The 16,466-nt window shown below is 44.6% G+C and overlaps 1 long non-coding RNA gene across 1 annotated transcript; it reads left to right on the forward strand.

Moving 5' to 3' along the window:
- Nucleotides 1-10,959: 10,959 nt before the first annotated feature.
- On the forward strand, nucleotides 10,960-14,838 carry LOC142047936 (uncharacterized). Its single transcript, XR_012657260.1, has 3 exons — nucleotides 10,960-11,058; nucleotides 11,499-12,662; nucleotides 14,116-14,838. It is a non-coding gene; the product is annotated as an uncharacterized LOC142047936 (long non-coding RNA).
- Nucleotides 14,839-16,466: the final 1,628 nt, after the last annotated feature.

The following is a 16,466-nucleotide window of genomic DNA, read 5'->3' on the forward strand; positions in this document are numbered from 1 at the left end:
GGAGATTGGAGAGAAACCTGGTTGCACATCTGGTCACTCTGAGCCCCCAGAGTGAACAACAACCAAAAACTAACAGCACACACAGAAACTTCCCTCCCTTAAGATTTGAAAGTATCCTGTCCCCTGATTGGTTCTCCGGTCAGGTGACAGCCAGACCTACCGAACTCGTTAACCCTTATAGTCAAAGAGATATAAAGTACTTCTGTGCTATTAACTTTTCTTATCTGTTTATGACAATTGCTCTTCGAGACAAGAAGACTGCAGGTGCTGAACATAAATCAGATCTAATGAGGTCATCACGGTTGGTCACTAGGGACCGCTCTGCAGCCCAAGGCTTGGTCAGAGTGGGAGAAACATGTGATTCCATCCTAAAAGAGAGGTGACAGCTTGAGGCCCAAGACCTGAGAGAGATGTACTTGAATTGCCCAAGAGGGTTTAGAAGTGCAGTTAACAACTGTGACAACTGGCATCATCAAATGGGGGCTGATTAGGTCACCTTTATACAAAGGAAGAATCTTCCTACTCCAGTAAATGTGGGTAAGAAAGTCCATAGATCCAAAAATATACCTAGTCAGCAGATCTGTAGGTAGTCTGAGACATTTGAGGTTATGGGTCAGACCCAAGGCATTATCTCAAACATCCTAAAGGTAGCAAAAAAATTGGAAATCCTGTGAAGATGCTGATCATACATGCATTCAGCCATGCACAGAGAGGGACAGTTCCAGTTTTAAGGACAGATGCTTTTAACCTCCCCCTTTATATTTCAATACTAAGCAGCAGAATTTGAACAGCATTTTTTTGACACACACAATCTGGGTGGTCAGAGTAAAGTCTTTTCCTCCTTAAAAACACACACTATTTTGGTGTTCAATTTGTATATGCAGGCCTATCTGCCTCAAATTTTCTTTACACCTGAATCAACAGGAGGTCCCAAAACATTATTACTTGTATTATCATAGTGCCTAAGAGCTCTAGTCTTGGGCCTCAAGCTGTCTTGTACAGACTTGTACCCCTCCCCCTGTGCTAAGTGCTGTATAAACACTGTGTAGGGGGGAGAAGAGACAGTCCCTGACCCCAAAAGCTTATAATCTAAATATAAGATGAAAGACAAATAATTGCAGACAGACAAAATGGGGGAGAACAAAGAAACAATGAGACAATATTGGTCTGAATGACAGTGGTCTCAACACACCAGCAGCCTAACCATTATCAAGATTTTTGTAGGCCTCATGGCAAAGGAGAGATTCTAGGAGGGTTGTGAGGAAGGATAAAGAAGGCTAGTTTTGTGGATGTTTATGGGGAGCTCCTCTGAAGCATAAGAAGCAGCAGGGGAGAAAGCACGTCTGAAAGCTTGTTTGAAAATATAATAAGCTGGATGGAGGTTGGCACCATGGGACGATCAAAGTGGTAACATGGGAACGTGGGACTAAAGGAAACACTTTTACAATATGGGTACTACTAATGTGATAACCCGCACCCACACTCCCAAAGGGCATGGTCTGAGGATTTGGACAATGGTCCGACCGTTCAGCTTATTAGCACTTACTATTAGAAGGAGCAAGAACAAGCCACCAGATGGTGCTAGCTGGCAGCACTGCTTTCTTGTTCCTAGTGCCTTGGCCCAGTGGATCTCTGCAACAGAGGATGTACCAGCCTGCATTTTATAAACCCCATCATTTCATCAGCCAACACTATTAAAAGAGAAAAAAAGGTGCACTTTCCATCTTCCCCCAAATAATCCCAGTGCCAGTAGCCTAGTACTGGTGTACAACCCTATAACAAAACAGTGTATGCCTGCAATATCTAGATAAAAATTCAGTACAGACAATGATTTGATTTCAGTCTTTCTAAAGGGATTTTTACTGAAGTCCTGCACACCATTTTATTATGGTATTTCATTATTTTCCATTTGTTATTATGGCAGATGCTTACAGACTATCCTTTATAAATAAGATTCAGAAGGGGGAAACTGTCATTTTGCATATCAAATTATTTAAAACAAAAGTGTAAACAGCTGAACTATGACAAACTTTGAAAAAAATTACAGGCACTTTTTTTGCAGTGCGTGATTTTTGCTTGTTGCATGAATGCCATCTAGTGGGACATTGAAAGAAACAGCATAAAGCAACATCTCTGCTTATCTACACTAGAAAGTTTTGCTCCTTTAACTATACTGGTATAGCTGAAGTGCCAAAAAATACTACAGTATATAAGTATACAAGTGCTTATACTGCCATATTTTATTCCAGTTCAGGAAGTGAATTAAGCTATACTGCTATAACGCACCTCTTTGTTGTTACAACTGTGTCCGCTCTAAGGCTTATATCAGTATAACATCATACTCTAACATAGTTATAGTGATATAATTCTTTCTAGTTTAGCTCAAAGCTTAATCATGGGACACGAGCAACTTAAAAGCATGGGCCCAAGTCATCACTCTGCTGGATCCCTTTATGCCAGTGTAAAGGGGCCATTAAGCTAATAATCTATCTCCTGGGGACTCTACTTCATGTAGGTAGCTAACCAGGCTGAGTAACAGCTCCATGTACCATCTCTGCAGAAGCCCGCAACACACGTTTTGGGATGTGTGGCAAAGTGGCTCACCAGTGTGCTGCCTTGTGGCCAGGACGAGCATTGCAGTGTTTAGTTCCTCGCAGTTCTCCTGCTGCCCTGGCCCTCTAGTGCCCTCCTTTTGCCTTGTGACTCGGCCCTTTGGTTAGGGTGACCAGACAGCAAATGTGAAAAATTGGGACAGGGGTGGGGGGTAATAGGAGCCTATATAAGAAAAAGACCCAAAAAACAAGACTATCCCTATAAAATCGGGACATCTGGTCACCCTACCTTTGGTCTCACCCCTTTTGGGGTAAATCAGGGTTTTCACTAGGGATGTAAAAGGTTAAACAGTTAACCAGTTAGCATTAGGGTTACCGTTAACCGACCTTAATCATTAACCCCAGCAGCCCGTGCCTGCCAGAGGGACCCCAGCCCCGGCCGCACCAGGCCGGCTGGAGCAACCCCAGTTAATGGTTAATTGGTTAAATGATATAATTTTAATCATTTAACTGGTTAATCTTTTCAACCAATATTTACATCCCTAGTTTTCACTCAGTAGTCCCAGGCCCTTACACAGGTTTACGGTCTTGGTCCAGGGTCAAATAGTCCTTCAGGCCCCTTGTGTCTGTGGTCTTTCAGCTAGTCCTCCCAGCAAGGCTGTCGGAGAACCGAGGCTCTCTCCTTATCCTGAGTTCCAGCCCAGGGACTCTTATAGCAAGCGGTTAAGGTCAGTCAGACCTCTTGCTTCTTCCCCAGGCTATTTCCTACTCAAGCTCACCTTCTCCTCCAGCAGCTTATACTCTCAGCAGGGGTCTGCCCTGGGACCCAGCCCCTAGTCTCAGTCTTCAAAGTAACAAAAGACAAGAAACGAAAGTAACAGAAATAAAGAACAGCTCCAGCTCCTCTGTCCTACCTGGATCCTCCCGCCACCTGTCCCACCACTCTGTGTTCACAGTCAAGGTAGTCAGGCTCTCTACTGTGCTCCTGTGTAGGAGCTGAGGGTGAGAGGATTGTCCATCACCCCAAGGCTGAGGCTTTCTGATCAGACCCTCTCCCTTTTTAAGGCTTCTCCTCCAGGGCTCCAAGTTAGACAGGGCTGCTGGGGTCCAAAGCTGCTTCTTAACACGTTCTTGTCTGGTGGTAGGTTTCTATACTCTGTCACGGGATGTTTCCAGAAAGCTGAATAGGAGAGCGGGCAGGTGCAAGTTTGGGCTGTTGCACTAGCTGGCTGGAAATTGGCGCAGCCCTTGGGCATAAGTGGCTTCTGACCAGAGGTAAAATATGGCATAGAGCCACAGCATAGGGATGAAATAGGCCCTCTATGTTTTAATCAGACAAATAGAGTCCTGCACCATAGCTAGGACTCTTAGGTGCTATGAAAATACAACATTATTTATTAAGGATTGCATTTATAATTATTGCATAGTACTTTGAGTCCCTAAACAGAGATCAGAGTCCCATTGGACAAGGCACTGTACAGACAAATAACAGGCAGACCCTGCCCGGTAGAGCTCAGTCTCTTACCAATAAGACTTCAGATTAAAAATGCCAGTTAGGAATCCAGTTTACATGTAAAATGTAAATACGGAGCCTAAATGGTGACATTTCCTCTAGTTGAAATGATGAAAAATTAACAGACATTTTCACTTTTGTTTATAGCCACTTTTCATTTTGTGGCTCTTAACATTGCAAAGACTTGAGCACTCACAGGAATGTTTATTAAAACTTTAATTCTAAGTTGACAGTGTCCTTTTACTAAGGCCTTGCCTATACTACAGTGGCACAGCCACAGCGTAGACACTTCCTATATGGAATGGAAGGGGTTTTTCCCCTCAGTGTAGGTAATCTACCTCTCTAATGGTGGTAGCTAGATCAACATAATAATTCTTCCAGGAGCTGATAGTTGCATTTAAGAATACCTTAAATCAGTGCTCGAACCAGGAAGTTCTGTTTCAGGTCTGAACTTTCTCAAAGTAAAGGAGTGTTTGGATCAGCCCGTTATAGCGATGGGGCCAGCCACATAGTTTGGATGCATGGTCAAATGGCCCATCCCATCTCCTAATCATTTGTAGAAAATGTCCTTTCCAGTTTTCCTTTTTAATTGGGCCATTTCCACTTTGCGCTCAGCAAATATTGCCACATGTGTTGAGTATTTAGTACACAGGAAAGTGTAGAGCAGAGCTGAGCCTGAGAAGGAGCCAGAATTTACCAATGTACATTGCCAAAGAGCCACAGTAATATGTCAACTGCCCCCCATCAGCTTTCTCCTCCCACTGCCCCCAGCACCTACTGCCCACCAGCACCCCAGCCAATCAGCACCTCCCCCTCCCTCCCCACACCTCCCGATCAGCTGTTTTGTGAGGTTCCGGAGGCTGGGGGGGGGGGGGAGGAGGGAAGAGCAACAGTACAGCAGGCTCAGGGAAGGGGGTGGGAAGGAATGAAAGTGGGGGCAGGGCCTGTGGCAGAGCCAGAGGTTGAGCAGTGAGCACCCCCAGGCACACTGGAAAGTTGGCACCTGTAGCTCAAGCCCTAGAGTCGGTGCCTATACGAGGAACCGCATATTAACTTCTGAAGAGCCGCATGTGGCTCCAGAGCCCCTTGTCTAGAGAGAACAGGTCTAGCAGGCTTTGAAGTCTGTATTCAGAAGGTCCAACCAACATGTAATTTCAAAACCTGCAGGGGCATCTCTCCTAATTTAGCAGCCAGTCAGCTAGCCTCAAGCCAGCTGGAGTCCAGTGAAGAGAGGATGCTTATAACTGGAGTGTAATCTCCCAAGCAAGGATTGCTGGCCAGCACTGCAGAGACTTAGTTCAACTCAGGGGGTCATAAACTTGGAATAAGCAGAGACTAGTAAATCCAGGTTATACTGTATTATATACTTATCTGCATTCTGTATTTTTAGTGCTGCACACTTCATATCAAGTTCTGATTTCATAGACTCATAGACTCATAGGTCAGAAGGGACCAACATGATCATCTAGTCTGACCTCCTGCACAAAGCAGGCCACAGAACCCTACCCATCCACTTCTATAAAAACCCCTAACCTATGTCCGAGTTATTGAAGTCTTCAATTCGTGGGTTTGAAAGGACCTTCAAGCAGAGAATCCACATCAAGTGGACCATGCACCACGCTGCAGGGAAGCGAAAACTCCAGAGCGTCAGCCAATCTGCCCTGGAGGAAAATTCCTTCCCGACCCCAAACATGGCGATCAGCTAAACCCTGAGCATGTGGGCAAGGCTCCCAGCCAGCAGTCAAGAAGAATTCTCTGCAGTAACTCAGATCCCATCCATCAACAATCTCATCGCAGACCATTGAGCAGACTTATCTGCTGATAATCCAAGGACAATTGCCAAAATTAAACTATCTATCATATCTCCCTTCCATAAACTTATCAAGCTTAGTCTTAAAGCCAGATATGTCTTTTGCCCCCACTACTCCCTTGGAAGGCTGTCCAGAACTCTCGGCTCCTCTAATGGTTAGAACCTTCGTCTAATTTCAAGCCTGAACTTCCTAGTGTCCAGTTTGTTACCCCATATCGTCCTTGTATCTACATTAGTACTAAGCTTAAAATAATTCCTCTCCTCTCCTAACGTTAATCCCCCTGATATATTATATAGAGAAAAGCATATCCCCGGAGTCTTCTTTGGCAGGCTACAGCGCAAGCTCTTTGAGTCTCCTTTATAGGCAGGTTTTCCATTCCTCGGATCATCCTAGTAGCCGTCTCTGAACCTGTTCCAGTTTGAATTCATCTTTCTAAACATGGGAGACCGAACTGCAGACAGTAATTCCAGTGAGTCTCACCAGCGCCTTATACAACGGTACTAACCTCCTATCTATTGCTGGAAATACTTGCCTGATAGACCCTAAAACCGCATTTGCTTTTTAACGGCCATATCGCATTGGCGCTACATAGTCATCCTGCGATCAACAACCCAAACCCAAGTCCTTCTCCTCCTCCGTTGTTCAACTGATGCGTCCAATGTATATCGAAAATCTTATTATTAATCCCTAAGTGCATGACCTTGCACTTTTCACCATTAAATTTCATCCTATTTCTATTACTCCAGTTTACAAGGTCATCCAGATCTTCCTGTATGGTATCCCGGTCCTTCTCTGTGTTAGCAATACCCACCAGCTTTGTGTCATCCGCAAACTTTATTAGCACATTCCCGCTCTTTGTGCCAAGGTCAGTAATAAAAAGTTAAATAAAATTGGTCCCCAAACCACCACAAGTCTTAAAATAAAAAGAAAACCCGCTTCCTTCATAAGCTTCCTTGAGTCTCATGGAAGAGTCTGGATCCTCAGCGAGGCTAGCGTCACAAATTGACAAACACTGATTCGTATGTTAACTGAATGTTCAGTATTCCAGGTACTTTAGTGACTAATACTGTGGAATAAGTTATAGTATTTAATATTTAAATGACAACACACAAATTCAGAATGAAGCATCTGTGGTCATAAAAGTGCCTGTTGCACAATCTTTTTCTTGGAACTGGTGCCTGGTCAGCTGGGCTTTGTGTAAATACTATTCTTCTGCCTCCTTATAAGCAGTAACAGTGGTGTCATGACCTTGATTATATTCTCTGACAAGTTTTGTTAGTTGCAACTGATTTTCATATGATACCATATTGATAACTAAATCGTTCAGAAACAATGTCTTCAGTTCCTGGAACAAGCAGCCTAGGAAATCCAGAAACATATCCAACATCACTGCATAAAGCAGAACAGTTCAATTCTTTCTGTTGTCAGTTTCCAATGCGTCTAAATATACTAGCACGGGTTGGTGTTTATCTTTATGATGTATTGATACATGCATACGATAGTTAATAGAAATCAACACTTTTTGGAATAAGGGATACAGAGAGCATTTCAGGGATCAATGAGACTTGTGAAGCATTCAGGCCTCAGGTAATGATAGTGACAAAAGAGCAATTGTTAGAAACTGGAAGTCAGTGAATACTGTTGAATTTATATAGAGAGCTCAATGGTTTGGCAAATGGTAATAAGTTTGTATTAATATTTTAAGGGAACATGATCTTATTTCTCAGACCTTTATATCTGTGGAAATTCAGTATAACTGGGAGTTTAATTATATATGTTTGTGAAGTCCAGAATGTGACAGCAGAATGTATGTTTTTCTGGTTACTACTGATTTGTGCAGAACTATGAACAAAAATAATCAGAGCTCTCAGTTATAGGTTGTTGTTTTTTTCTGTAGTGAATCATGGCTGCTCTCATACAGGATATCAGAAAGGTACAATCATGAATCGTTTCATCTTCCGACTTCCTGGAAAAGACTTTTTTTAGCCAAGCCTGAAGGTGAGAAAACAACCTTTGTGCTGCTGCCCTCTCTCCACTTATAATTATCATATGTCAAGTGTACGGTTGAAAGTCAAGTCAGCACAGCTTTGTTGTCTTTAACGGAGCTATGCCAGTGGTTCTCAAAACGGGGTTGCCAGGACTAGCTTAAACTTGCTGGGGCCTGGGGCTGAAGCCTGAGCCCCACCACCCTGCGCCAAAGCAGAAGCTCGAGGGCTTCAGTTCTAGGCAGTGTGGCTCAGGTTACAGGCCCTCTGCCTGGGGCTGAAACCCTTGGGCTTCAGCTTGGTCCCCCTGCCAGGAGTGGTGGGGCTCAGGCTTTGTCCTCCCCCTCCCGCCCGGGCAGTGGGGGTCATGTGGGCTCAGGCTTCAGTCCCGCCTCCTGAGGTTGTGTAGTAATTTTTGTTGTCAGAAGGGGAGTGTGGTGCAATGAAGTTTGCACTAGCAAAGGATCTAAACCCACATTTACACTCAATTGTTCTTATTACTTTTTTAGTTCCTGTCCTTTCACCTTTGATTTGATCCGTTCCATGCACATCTTCCGTTCCATGCACCCTTTCTCAGGGTGCCAGAGGATTGTTATGCAGTCAGGGCTTGCTGTAGCTCTTAGTGAAGAGGATGGCAGGACAATCAGTGACTTGAGCAGGAGCAGGCCCTAATAAAGAAGACCTCGCAGGTGGCAATCACGTCTCATTGGTGGTGATATACTGGGTACTGTGCTTTGCCTTATTTGCTACTCTGTAGCAAAAGGTCAAACAAAACTCCCAGGCTCACTTATTTGGACATAAGAGATCATTCATCCCTGCTCGGCTGCTTGCAGGAGCTTACACCTACATGTTGACAGAGGGGAAATAGTGGTTCCCCTATTCAGGGCGTGTGTGTGCACTCCTGATCATAGAATGATAGAAGATTAGGGTTGGAAGAGACCTCAGGAAGTTATCTAGTCCAAACCGTTGCTCAGAGCAGGACCAGCACCAACTAAATCATCCCAGCGAGGGCTCTGTCACAGACAAGATAAGTCTTGAGAATGGCTTTAACTTGTGCCCCCTGCTGTGAGAGGCCCTCTGGGGCTTTGAAGGGATGCACAATTGCAGCTTCATCCTGGCCATGGCCCTTCCCACATTCCTCCAGAGCATTCCAGACTCTGTGATGGAGATTTTTCATGTGGGAGGTCCTAGGAGAAGGGAGAAGAAACTAGCCCTGCCCTACAGCCCTTGGGCAACAGCCTAACTGATGTAAAGTGGCCCCATGACAACAATTAACAGACCCCCTGGTAACTGCAACCTAAGGGCTGGTCTAAACTATGCCAGACGCCACTTTAGCCCCCACAGCTCCAGGATTAAGGGAAGTGGAAAGGGGTCTCAGAGCTACTATCTCCCCCTACCTCTGTTAGAAATGTGAGTTTGGCACCACTGACGATTTGCCTCAGAGAGCTTTTTGTTCCTAGGCTGCCAATCATCACCCCATCTCAACAGTCACTAAGAGTTTGATCTTTTTCAGGGCAAATTGTGTTAAGTATTTGTCTAGTTTTCTAATTGCAATAAGAATTGGCAATCCCTCTCTCACACCTTCTGCAGTAGGGTCTTAAAGTGCTGTGGCAGTAGCAGATCAATGTTCATTGGGCTGTGATACCTTCATGGGCTGAGACTCTGCCAGAAGTTTATATGGAAAAGGGTAGCTGCATTCATTTTTTAGGAGGGAAAGTTTAGTGAAGACAGATACAAAGGGGCCTGATTCTGTTCTTACTTACACGGGTGTAGAAAAAGGAGTAATTCTATTGAAGCCAATGGAGTCACATTGCTGTAAAATCAGTGTAAGAAATAACAGCTTTAAAGGCCTAATTCTGTTATCACGGGGTTTCTCAAACAGGGGTCGCCACTTCTGTAGGGAAAGCCCCTGGCAGGCCAGGCTGGTGTGTTTACCTGCCCTGTCCGCAGGTCTGGCCGATGGCGGCTCCCACTGGCCATGGATCACTGCTCCAGGCCAATGGGAGTTGCTGGAAGCAGCAAGGGCCAAGGATGTACTGGCTGCCACTTCCAGCACTCCCATTGGTCCAGAGCAGCGATCCGTGGCCAGTGGGAGCTGCGATTTGCTGGACCTGTGGACGGGGCAGGTAAACACACTGGCCTGGCCCGCCAGGGGCTTTCCCTACGCAAGCAGCAACCCCTGTTTGAGAAACCCTGTGTTATCATATCCCATGTGAACTGATCTAGTAGTCTCAGCCCAGTGCCCATTGGACAGTTGTCCACATCAAAGAGCCATCACTACTAGCATTCTCACCAGTGGCAGAAAGGTTGGTCCAGTGGTTACAGCATTACCCTAAGACTTGGGAGATATGGACTCAATTCTCTGTTCCTCTACAGACTTTTCCCTGTGATCTAAACTAAGTCATTTAGCCTCTTACAGTCATAGGGATAATGGCACTACCCTACCTCATAAGCAGGTGGATAACTATATTAAGGATTGTGAGGACAGATATTATGGTTATGGAAGCTATGTAAGTGTTGGGAGGGGGGAGGAGAGAAAATCTCCAAGTTACTAGGCAATATGGTGTGGGGTCAGAAGTTTACATTCTTAGGCCTGCTAGCTAGCATGAGTACATGTGATCATTTATTATTTTCTTTTGTTCTTTTGTTCATGGTACAAGATGTAATCGATCAAGGGGGGTGTCAGTAGTCTGGGTAGAGGATACAGTTAATTAAAGGATCTGGTAGTTAATGATTGTAAATGATGAATTGTAGCACCTGTGGAAATCTCTGTAAACAAGTAGGGTATAAAAGACATGGCAAAGGCTAGTGATGTGTGCATGATTTGAGATTTGTATCTCCTGCACCTTATTTGATATCAAATAAAGAGACTTGCTTCTCCACTCCGGTGTAGGCATTGGGATATGCACACCGAGCAAACGAACCCTAACTGTTGCCCCCTGCAACAGCTTTGGCGAGCCAGCCAGGAGGTCTGAGGCTGAAAAATTAGTCTTGCCCAGACCCTCTCCGGCGGCCGACGGACTGAGACAGTCGCTGATGCCCAGCGCACACCGGTGATTTCATCGGGGGCCTCAGCGAAGTCTGGTACGGTCGACCCCGGGAGGCACAATGATGCAACGCACTTGAGTAGTGGAGAAGCAGTTGCGGGCGACGGTGAGGAACCGGTCCCTTGGATAAGGTAGGAACAGTCCAGTGAGGTGGACTTAGGCCCGAGGCTGGGGACACCCAGTCATTGTAATTCCCATTAGACAATAGAGTGTCATATAATGGGTCAAGGGCATGGTATGGGGCGCCAGGTACGGTGTACACCCTTAGAATGCATTCTAGTGAATTGGAAGGTGTTTGGATCAGATCCGATATCTCAGATTAAACTGAAAAAGTTCTGTACAGTAGACTGGCACTTAATTATAACATGATCCTTCAATTACTCCTGTTTTGTCAGCGAACGGGTAGCTTCTGAAGCTGTTTGTATGGAGAGCTCTTGTAAAAATCCCCCACTTTGGCTCCTGTTCTTCTCCCTGTCTGGCGGAGTGCAAGGATTCAAAAGCAGGTTAGGGATAGTGCAGGGACAAAGGAGGGACCTATCTAGAAAGGGGAGCCCTATGTCCTAGTGCACTCTCTCCTTGTTGCTAAAAAGCAAGATCAGATGCAGAATGGTACTGGAGGCCAATGTGAGTGACTGTTACCGGAAGACGCCCAGAGTACCCTGTGAAGCAAAAGCTCGTGACCAGGACTACTCTAACGCAAGCCCGGTAACTAGTGGATCTTTAGGAGGTCCGACCCATGGTGGGCTGACTTGGCCTGGCATCGTCCAGTGAGGAAGCTACCTGGGTCTAGGAGTGTGTGTACCCATCTTCCCTCCCCCTTTCCTTTCCGTGTGGGCTACTGACAGTCTGATCATCTCACTGGATGCAATCAGAGTAAGCGGCGCCGTCTCCCAGAGACTAGCCGACGCTCTTTGCTGAAGGGAGGTGTAGGAGGGTCGTGGCCATCCTCGTTAGCCTCTCCTGTGTGAGTACCATGTAGGGAAAAATCCTTAGTTTATGAGCCGCTAGCGCGGACAGGGCACCCTCCCTGTGTGTGGGTAAGTGGAAAATGGGTGAGGGACAGTCTAAACATTCCACCTCACCCCCTAAGAGTACCCCAGCATTTTACATGTACGTTATGGTTCAACAACCTGCAGGTATTTAGAGAATTGAAATATTTACACGCATGAAAATCCAGCTAAACAATGCCCACTAGAAGGTATTTCCATTTAGATAAGATCATATATCTAAGAGGAGCGCTTAATCTCCAAAAGGCCCTAATACAACGTGAGCAAATTTGTCTATTGAGGAAAGGAATGGGTTAATTCGAAATTCATCTTGGCCCAGGGATAAAAAGAAAGTTGCTCTGCGTTCAAGGTCGAGAATCGACGCAGACTATGCTAAGTACAAAGAAAAACTGCTTTCAGCCCCAGCTGGCTGTGGAGAAAGGAAAATATAGACAGAAGCGAACCAAAGGCAATATAAGTTACAGAACTGAGATTACATTTGCAAAACTTAACTGTCCAGTAAGATCCAACAGTGTGCCTTTGTGACCCCGGAGCCGGTGTGGCTTAGTGACATCAAAGAAGCCACAGGCAGCCGACCTGGACTGGAATCTCTGAAAGAAACGCCGCAGGAGATTCCAAGGTGTAAAAGAACAGCCCTCCCAAGAGTGGAAGCATTTTGGAAATTCTGGACAAGCTGTATATAGGATAAACTGCTGTCCACCTCTCCCCCTTCTCTGAACATTATACACAGAAGTGGCCAGTCTGAACGTACAGGTGTAAGTATGAAAGAGGGGCTTAGGGCTTGGGGCATTAATGTTTTTCCTGAGTGATGTGGGAGCTTTCCCAACACTCTCTGTTGTTGTTTTATCATTTTATTAATGGAGTTTAAAAAAAAAAAAAATTTCAGTTATATGGTGTGTTTTCTTTATCTTCCCCCAACAATCCTGCAGTGTCAGCCTGATCACCTGACACGAGGGAACAGATTGGTAACAGAAATTTGTCACAGTTTGGTGAGCAATTAAGAAGGGGGGGGCCCTGCAGAATTTACACCATCTATTTGTTTTACCCTTGTTATTTTATGCTTGCTTTGCTTGGTACAGTTGGTGTTGTATGTCTAGAACTGCATGAGTAAAAGTGAGCCCTTATAGGATATGGAAACGCTATCTGGTTTTGGTTCTGTTCTGTTTAACCAGTTACTGTTGTTTTTCTGCTCTGTTCATCTGGATGTTAGAAGTGTGGGCGAAACTGAATCTCTCGTTTGTAATTCCTCGGAGTGGAAGCCATGCGTGCGAGGAAGCTCTGAGGTTGAATTGAGATCCTTCTGTCCCGTCCCCTGTAGCGGTCAGTGTATAGAAGTGGGAAAACCTGGCTTAGACTGTAATTTCCTCTGCTCTCTGTGTAATCCTCTTTTCTGTTTAAGTGTCAGCAGACAAATGGATGGGTCTCTGGGTAAACTCTCTAAGAGGTTTGAATTATATGTGTTAAGTAAATGGCCTTTGTTCAATGGGCCATGTGTTTTTGTCCAGGTGACAAGCCTCACGAGGGAGGACTCGGGTAATCTTGTGAGTAAGAATGTTTAAGGGAAGAGACCAGGAGGGGTGGGGGCTAGTTAAGAAGCCCACCCTCCTAGCTAAACTGGTAGTGGAACAAGTTGGTGCCCATGGAAGGGATGGTTCAGCAAGAAAAGCAAGATCGGGCCCAGGCAGGCAGGCAACAGACAGACAAATTGGAAAACAGATTGGAAAACTTTGAGGGTGTAGTGGAAGGAAGGAGTCAGCAAGTGTAAGCATGGGGATTTCAAATACCCAGGACTTACTTGGAATGGTGAATTAAGTTGATAAAAGTGGCTGTTGGGAGACAAGCAAGTGATTTAAGGGAGAGTGAGAAGTTAACTCTGTAGTTGCTGGAGGGAACAGCAGTTAAACTTTGAAAAAATGCTAAAGAAGAAAGTTCTTGGTGTCTGTGAAATGTTTGTAAATAAATTCAGGCAAAGAAATTATTGGATTGCAATCATTTGGTTTGGCTATGAACAATTTAGTTAGATTAGCTGAAGAATGTATACAGCGTTACGTAATTGGAAACCTGGGCTGCCTATGAAACAAATACAAGAAAATATGGTGTAATTCCTCTGTTTTGCCTGAAGTCAACAAAGGTATTTGTATATTTTAAGCGATGATTAACTGCCCAGAAGGGGTAGACTTCTGGTTTTTTTGTCTCTCAGATAACCAGAGAAAACTGATGCCAGCTGAATAGCATTCAACGTACCATGCATTTACTGGCACAATAGGAATTACGTTTTGTGTTCTATGTTCTGTCTTGTGGTGTTTGTCTCATGGCCAAAATTGTTGGGTTTAATATTTTCATAGGATAGTCTAGTTAAAATCAAATAGAAGGGTTAAATGCAGATACTTGTTTTATTCAACTTTGAAGTGCAAAGTGTTTGGATAAATCAGGACAATGTGATATATTAAAGCCTAAGACATTTGCTTAAGTGAAAAAAGGAAACTTCATTGGCCATATTGTTAATTAAAAAATTGTTGTTAAAATTTGCATACCAACAGTCTTTGAAAGCAAAGACATGAAAAGTTAACCCACTACCCATATTATGCATGGAATCTTTCTGGCTACCTCAGATTTCTAGCCAGGGGGCTGGGGATAGTGGAAAGCTATTGGACTATTGGTTGAATTAAATGAACTCCTCAAAGTGGGTGTGCTTGTTCTAGCTTGTTGCTCCAAAGTTCTGTAATAAGGTTATTTTAATAAAAGGGTATGTGTGGCACATATTGAATAATAAGACTAATGTACTGTATAATGACAATGTTTATGTGTTTATTTTTGGAAAAAAGGTGTATAAGTAAAAAGTGGAAGTTCCCTTTGCAGGTTAAAAGAAGCCAAGAAGGAAAAAAAAGAACAAAGAACAAAATGAGTTAACTGAAAAAAATAATTAGCTGGCAAGCTCAGGCTATAAATAAGACACTAACTCCACCCAAGAACACTGCTCACAGTCAAGACTTGTCTGACAACCAAGAAAAGGAGCGGGGTTTGAATGTGCCCAAGCAGCTATGAGATCTGCAAAACACTGCCAGGCACTAATGAAATGTGTTAGGTTTCTTTTCTCACAGGTAAGGAAGCGCTACCTGAAGACCCTAGCAGCCCTGCCACTCCTTGGAACCAGGAAAACTGGATCGATGTAAAGGTCCACCACGAAAGACTGCTTTGGCTCCATGCTGAAAAGGCCCTTATTAAGTCCTGCTGACTACCAACACCGCTGTGAAGTGCCAGAGACTGACTGCTGTCACTGAAATTGCCAAAGTCCAGGAATTCCTGACTAAGAAAGGACATTTGTGCGGACCCATGCTTGGAATGTGGTATTGTTGGAGTTTGGTTTATTCTACAGGCTGCGCCCTGTGTCCTGGAGATGACTAATAATGTAACCCCCCTATGCTATTAATGTTTGCCTTTTGAAAGTACCTGAAAATAGTTAAAATAAAGTGTATTTAGTACTACACCAAGGAAAAGATGGTATTGAATATCACTGAGGCTGGGAAGGCATTGCAGTGGGATCTAGTATGTGTAGGATTTGGATTTCCTGATGACCAGCTGATGGCCATTCGGAGTGATCTTGAGTACAGACTTGCCACTGCCCTTACAGACGCATCAGAATACCATCTGATCTGATCATGGAGACATCTGGGACATTCCTGGGTGGAAGTGTGGCTTCCAGGGCGGGGTGTGCGCCCTTATTGGATGAATGTGTACTTATGTCAGAAAATGCACAGGACATAACAAACACATCCTGTGGCCGAACAGGCTTTTGAGCAGTGGAAGGCCAAGAAAGGGAACCACACGTTTGACTCCCTCTGGAGTTTGGTTGCCCAACCGGGAGAATAGGAGGGGGCTTTGTGCATCTTCTCCTCACAGGCATGCTGTGCTGGTCACCCTCATCTATTGCTTGTTTTAAGATGCTCCTCCGTAAGCTTTGTGTGTTCCCCCCTGTCTTCCTTCAGAGCTCCTGATGTACCCCCTTAGGCGGTCTCGTTGCAGCATGGGTCCTACTCTTTAACCTCTATTCTAAGCCAATGAGTTATGAGAAAACTCAGCAAAAGGCTTTTGAGTATTCTCTAAAGGGGTGGATTGTTGGGAGGGGGAGGAGATGAAAGCCCAATAACTAGGCAATATGGCGTGGGGTCAGAAGTTTACATTCTTAGGCCTGCTAGCTAGCATGAGTACATGTGATCATTTATTATTTTCTTTTGTTCTTTTGTTCATGGTACAAGATGTAATCGATCGGGGGGGGAGGTGTCAGTAGTCTGGGTAGAGGATACAGTTAATTAAAGGATCCGGTAGTTAATGAATTGTAAATGATGAATTGTAGCACCTGTGGAAATCTCTGTAAACAAGTAGGGTATAAAAGACATGGCAAAGGCTAGTGATATGTGCATGATTTGAGATTTGTATCTCCTGCACCTTATTTGATATCAAATAAAGAGACTTGCTTCTCCACTCCAGTGTAGTCATTGGGATACGCACACCGGGCAAACGAACCCTAACTGTTGCCCCCTGCAACATAAG

This window comes from Chelonoidis abingdonii, chromosome 19, assembly GCF_003597395.2.
Source record: "Chelonoidis abingdonii isolate Lonesome George chromosome 19, CheloAbing_2.0, whole genome shotgun sequence".
Classification (NCBI taxonomy): Eukaryota; Metazoa; Chordata; order Testudines; family Testudinidae; genus Chelonoidis; species Chelonoidis abingdonii.